The sequence below is a fragment of the Marmota flaviventris genome, chromosome 3 (assembly GCF_047511675.1).
Source record: "Marmota flaviventris isolate mMarFla1 chromosome 3, mMarFla1.hap1, whole genome shotgun sequence".
Classification (NCBI taxonomy): Eukaryota; Metazoa; Chordata; class Mammalia; order Rodentia; family Sciuridae; genus Marmota; species Marmota flaviventris.
In genome coordinates this window covers 172,532,413-172,539,231 of record NC_092500.1, presented here as the reverse complement: position 1 = coordinate 172,539,231, position 6,819 = coordinate 172,532,413, and positions in this window count along the sequence as shown.

Genomic DNA, 6,819 nt, shown 5'->3' with positions numbered 1-6,819 from the left:
CTACGATAAGAAATAGCATTGGGAAAAAGAGGGTGGTTTCATGATAACAAAAGGGCACATGCAGCCAGAGACACCAGAATTATTTGTATGTTCCTCTTTTTAAAGCCCTCATACATGTGGAGCAAAGACAGGCAGAATTAGAAGGCAAAGCACATCGTGGAACACTTATTTGAAGATTTTGATACTCCTCATGCAGGAATTGACAAACAAGTGCAAAGCAGAGCAGATGATGTATTTAAAGGGCAGAAACAACAACAAAAATTATCTGATGCAAATTTGCTATTTGCACCTGAAAGAACTGGTGCCAACCCGACTGAAGAGAGAAAAGCAGCCTCCCAACATGGGGGGGGGGTAGCCAGAGTTTCCAATCCGACCTGGAACAGCGCTTGGGTAAATCCTGTGGGCCATAAAGCTAACCTTACTGATTACCAAAGGCATAAAAGTATGCCAACTGTGTTCTCCAACCACTAGGGAATTCAATTAGAAATCAATGTCAGAAACAAATCTAGTCAAATTTTAGATTTATGTAATGTGCACGAATCAAAGAGCATACTTCTAAATAACCCCAAAGAAAAAAATTAAATGGAAATTAGGAAATATTTTTACCTGAATCAAAATGAAAGTATAGCAAATAAAATTTTATGACAGCAGTGAAAATAGTAGTGACATGAAAAAGTATGACTTTAAATATTAATGTTAGAAAATAATAGAAGCATGCTCTATGATCAAGGAGAAGGAAAAGCAAATCAAATCCACTGTGAGTGGAAGGATGTTACTCATAAAGCTCAGAACAGGAATCGATGAAATACAAGTCAAACAAAGAGATAACCATTGAAACCTAAGAAGGTATTGACAAATCTTCAGCTACACCAACAGGAAGAGAAGATTCTGTTTTCCTCACAGAGTCCCCAAAAGGTTCAGGGATTAGAAGTCAGGGTCATGGGGTGCTGGACACCCATGTGATCAGTGAAAGGTTGCCGTTAGGAAGCCGTTAGACCCCCCACCCCTCACTCTGCCTGTCCACTCCCTTGGCCCGTGCCCCTCCTCACTGCCCCAGGAGCCTGAAGGCTGTTCCCTGGTAAGGCTCGGTGGAAGGATTCTGAGCAGGATTGAGCACACACTGAAGCCAAAGGAAGAGTGGACGCCTGCCCGCTGAGGGTGGACAGCTGCCAACCCCAGCTTCCTCCTCATTCTCCATCCACAACACAGGTAGCTAGGCCCTGCCTCCGTGGAAGAGAGTGAAATGTCCTCTATGGGAAACCGGACCAGCAGGAGTGGACACAGGCCAAAACCATGCAGGGAAGGGCGTTCCATAGCAACTCCCCAGGTCAAAGCATCTAGAGTGAGAGCAGTCGACGAGACCTTCACATGGGCTCAGAATTCCCAAAGAGCTGTTTCTCCTCCCCTGCTTCTCTTAACAAACATTCTGAAATATGAACAACTGGCCAACAACAAGTAGATAAGCAGATATTTGAGGGGAAAAAATCTTTAAAAAAATCTTTAGAAAGTCATGCAGGGAAAAAATAGGAAAAAGAAAAAAATTATCTTGGAAGACATAGCCTATGCAGGAACTTCAAAAAGACTATGATATTCTTAAAGAGTTAATAGGTAATACTGAATCATAAAAAAATCAAAACAAGATGTCTAAGAAAGAAGATTCAGAGATTTTTTTTTTTCAATTTTTGGATTCATAGAAAAAAATGAAAAAGTTAGAAGACAATGTTGAAGAAATCTCAAAGAAATAAAGCAAAAGAAGAAAAGAGAAACAGTAGAGAAAAGAAACAAAATTTAAAGATCACTCCAGAAGGTCTAACTTTTAAATAACAAAGTCTTACACAAAGATGGATAAAGAATACAGAAGGGAGGAGATTTTCAAATACTTAAGGAAAATTTCTTGGAGTTGAAAGACATAAGTTTCCAGATTGAAACTGTTCAGAACAGTGATAAAATCAAAATCAAAGTTATACCAAGGCTCTGTACCATAAAATTCCAGAATAATGAAGTAATAAGAATATCTACAAGCTTCCAGAAATAAAAATAAATAGCAGAGAGTCAATAACCAAAATACCTTTGGGCTTCTCCAAGCAACACCAGAAGTCAGAAAATAATGGAACCATGTTTTCAAAATGCTAAGGGAAAATTGCTTGCAACATGGAGTCCTGTCTTAAGCCAAATGAACCAGGGATGAAAGTAGAATAGAGACATTTTCAGGCATGTGGGGTCTCAAAACATTGGTTTTGTATCCCCTATCTTAGAAGGTACTCAACAAGGTGCATCATCCAAGGGAAGTCATAAGACAAGGAAGAGAAGATCAGGGATCCCAGAAAGAGAACAGACAACAGGAGAGAGGCAGGGGGTCCCCAAGAAGCCCAAAGAGAAATCCTAAGGAGTCTCCAAGTGCTGCAGGCCTGGGAGAAACCCACCCACTGGGGCAGGTCAGGGCTCTGGGAAGGTGATATCACCGTCTCATTATTATTCAAGTTGCCTACTATGTTTGAACGTATTGGGAAAAGATTTACACAGTCGGGGCAACTAGTCTGGAGGTTAATTATCTAACATGCTGATAGTTAAGCAAATGAAAAAAATCAAACCAGTTATATCCGGGAGAAATATAATATTGTGTTCAAAAGAAAATAAGCATAGTATACCATGTGGCTCATGAGTTGTGAGTAGAGTTCATTGCAATCATTATAATACAAACACTGAATATTTGATCTAATCAAATTTATTTTATAGCTATCCTGGGAAGATGGTGAGTTAGAGAGGTGAAAGAGTTCAATTTACATTATAGTAAGAATTTATGCCTAAAACTGAAAAATAAAGAAGTAGCAATCCAAGCAGATTATTCGGTGAAACAGAGGTCAACGTCACCAGTATCAGCTGAACCAGCTAAGAGCCGGGGCTCTGGGGAGCAGAGGGGGTAGGGAGTTGGCAAAGCCAAGGGAGCCTTTTTCAGAGGAAGTGAAAACCACATCCAGCTATGATCTTGAAAAATACTAAAACTAAAATTTGAAAATAGAAAGTATCCAGGGAGAAAGGTCAGAATGACTCAAGTTGGGGAGGAGAGCTTCTCTGACCTCTCAGGTGGCATCTGTCAGAGACAAGGGGAGATTCTGGGGCTGTGGCCCTGAGGAATGTCTTGATGCAGGTGTAAGAAGAAGCAAGGACATAACTCTCAGCACCCATCCCAAAATTCACCCAACTGACAGTCTGGGCCCTAATCTTTGGGGATACCAAAAGGAAATGGATTTGCTTTTCAGAAATAGCTCTGTCCAAAGCTGGGAGGGTACAGGGACTACCATTAGGACACGATATCATCATCCCTGGGCCCCAAAGGAGGTGCCTCCTCATCCAGAGCAGGGAAAGAGCACAGCAGGAGCTTCCAAGGTCTTGTCAGTGAACAAAGTTTCTGTTACAACCAAGTTGTTCATATTACACACATGAACATGAAACCAGTTTCACCTAAAAAGGCAGTTTGTCTCACCTTCTCTTCTATTTCATACCCATATCGTCTTTGCTCTTTTGTTCTATTTCATACCCATATGTTCTTTGCTCTTTTGTTCTCTTTCATTATTATTCATTTAATTTTTCCAGATTTATTGAGATATAACTAACAGGTAAAAATTTTAAGTACTTAAGGTATACAACTTGACTTGAGATCCACACATCCATATATATATATCTCATCACTGCAACCAAGCTAATTAACAAATCCATCCCCTCACATACTCATAGTTCTCATTTTTCCCCTCTGTGTGTGTGTGTGTGTGTGTAAAACACACAATATCTAATGTCTCACCAAATTTCAAGAATACAACAGAATTGTTAATTCTCTTCACATTTCTGTGCATTAATCTCCAGAACTTGATAATCTTTTGTAACTGTTACTTGGACACTTGAACAACACCTTCCCATTTCCCTTTTCCCCCAGCCCCCAGCAACTGCCTTTTTGTTCTCTGCCTTTATAATTTTAAGTATTTTATAAGGCGCACTTGTGTGAAATCATGTTGTGTGTGTCTTTCTGTGACTGTCTTATTCCACTCAGCACAGTGTCCTCCAGGTTCAACTTTGTGTCGCAACTAACAGGATTTTCTTCTTTTAAAAGGTCAACATTCCATTGTGTGTATATAGGCTTATTTTTCTTTATCCTTTTATCAGTCAATAAGCATTGTGTCATGTCCATTTCTTAGCTATTGTGAATCAATGCTGCAACAAACGTGGGAATTCAGTCGTCTCTGCGATATTCATTTTACTTCCTGTGGATGTTTACCTAGAAGTGGGATTGCTGAATTCTAATGTGGTTTGACTCAATAGTTCTCAAGGATGTGTTATTTAATTTCCGTGTATTTGTGATTTTTTCCCCTTTTTTATAAACTCTCACTGATTTCTAGTTTTATTCCAGGTGGTCAGAAAATATATTTGGAATGAATTTGATCTTTTAAGTCTTGTTCTGTGATCTATTCTGGAAACTTTTCCAGGTGCACTGGGCGAGAATGTACATTCAACCGTTCAGTAGAAAGTTCTGCATGTTTGTGAGTACTACTTTGTTTATAGTGTTGCTCAAGTCATCTATTTATCTACTATTTCTATCTGAGTGTTTTATACCTTATTAAAACTAAGATACTAAGGCCTCCTATTATTGTTGTATTGTTGTCAATTTCTCTCTTGGCTCTAGCTGTTTTTGCTTTATATACTTACGTACTCTGATGGTAAGTGCATATATATTATATTTCTTGTATCTTCCTATTGACCCTTTTATTATTATATAAAATATGTTCTTTATTGTTAGAGACAGGTTTTTTTTCCTTAAAACCTATTTTGTCTGATCCAAGTATAGTTGTCCTTGCCTTCTTTCGTTTACCATTTTCATGGAATATCTTTTTCTACTCCTTCACTTTCAGCCTACATATATTCTTAAATCTGAAGTGCACAGTATTCTTGGTTGGCAGTGGTTTCTTTCTTTCAATACTTTGAGCATATTCCACTCTCCTTGTCTGCAAGGTTTCTGCTGAGAAATATGCCCATGGGGCTGTGGAGCTTCCTTTATATATAATGAGTTGCTTTTCTGTTGCTAGTTTCAAATTCTCTTTGTTCCTGACTTCTGGCAATTTGATTATAATGTGTCTTGCTGTTCTCTTCTTTGGGTTGATCCTATTTGGTGTCTTCTGATCTCCATGAATCTAAATGTCCATTTCCCTCCTGAATTATAGGAAGTTTTCAGCCATTTTATTTCTTTAAATAAACTTTATACCTATTTTTTTCTTTCTTCTCCTTTTGGGACTCTGACATGTATATATTGGCTCTCTAGACATTCTCCATAAATCCCCTAAGTTATACTTACTCCTTTTCATTTTTTTCTCCTCTGACTAGGTAATTTCAAATGACTTGCCTTAGAGTTTGCTGGTTCTTTCTTCTGCTTAACCAAACCTTCTGTAGATGATTTGTATTGAAATTTTTTTTCACCTCATTCTTTGTATTCTTCAACTCCAGAACTTTTGTTTGGTTCTTTTTAATGATTTCAGTCTCTTGTTGAATTTCTAATGTTGCTCAAGTATTGTTTTCCTGACATAGTTGCATTATCTACCTATGTTGTCTTGTAGCTTGATGAGCTCCTTTAAGACAATTACTTTGAATTCTTTGTCAGGCAATTTGTAAATTCCATTACTTTGGGATTGTATATTTATATTGTATGTTGTATATTTTGGTACTGTTTTGGCTCCCTGGTTTTTGGGTGTTCCTTGTAGCCTTGGGTTGATGTCTGAACATTCTAAGAACAGTTAGTCTTCCCAATTTTATGGGCTAGCTTTGGTGGAGAAAGACCTTTACCTATGAGTGGGCTTAAGGGTGGTGGCTGGATGAGATATGGGAGGTGCCATGTGCAGGGACACTGATTCCAGGGTATAATGGTTAATTTGAATTGGGGATTTGATCCGTTTAAGAGATGCCCAAGATTAAGAGGCTTCTGGGTCTGTCGATGAGGGTGTGACAAGAAAGAGGGTGTGTCAAGAAATGATTGGCATGTGGGATAGCCAACTGAAATGGAGACCCTCCATAATCATGGGCAGCACCATCCAATAGGATGATAGCCTAGATGGAATAAAAGGTGGAAGAACAAGGAAGTAGCAGAGATGCAAGCTTGATTCTTTTTTTTTTTTTTAAGAGAGAGAGAGAGAGAATTTTAATATTTATTTTTAGTTATTGGCGGACACAACATCCTTGTTTGTATGTGGTGCTGAGGATCGAACCCGGGCCGCACGCATGCCAGGCGAGCGCGCTACCGCTTGAGCCACATCCCCAGCCCAAGCTAGATTCTTCTTGAATGGGATATATATATTCCCCCCCAATGGATCTTTATTTATTTATTTATTTATATGTGGTGCTGAGGATGAACACAGCGTCTCACACATGCAGGCAAGCGCTCTACCACTGAGCCACGACTCCAGTCCCTTGAATGGGTTCTTGATGGCTGCTACAATCATCTGAAGGTATCAGACTCTTGCTTCTTCACTTTTTCAAAGCAGACTCTGCTAGTGTTTCTCCAGGGAGTTTCCAGAAGCCATTGATCTGGGGACTAGGGTATCACCATTGATCCCTCTTGGTCTGGGGCTTCAGCCTCTTGAACTGCACAGCTACTGGTTCCCCCAGCTCTCCAGCCTGCAGACGGCCATTGTGGACTATCCAGCTCTGGTCAAGTAAGCCAACCTAATAAGTCCCCCTTTTATAATTATACTTCCTATTGATTCTTCTCCTCTAGAGAACGCTGACTAATACACAGGGCCTACAGGTACCTATTCTGGGGACAGGCAGCAACACCAGGTT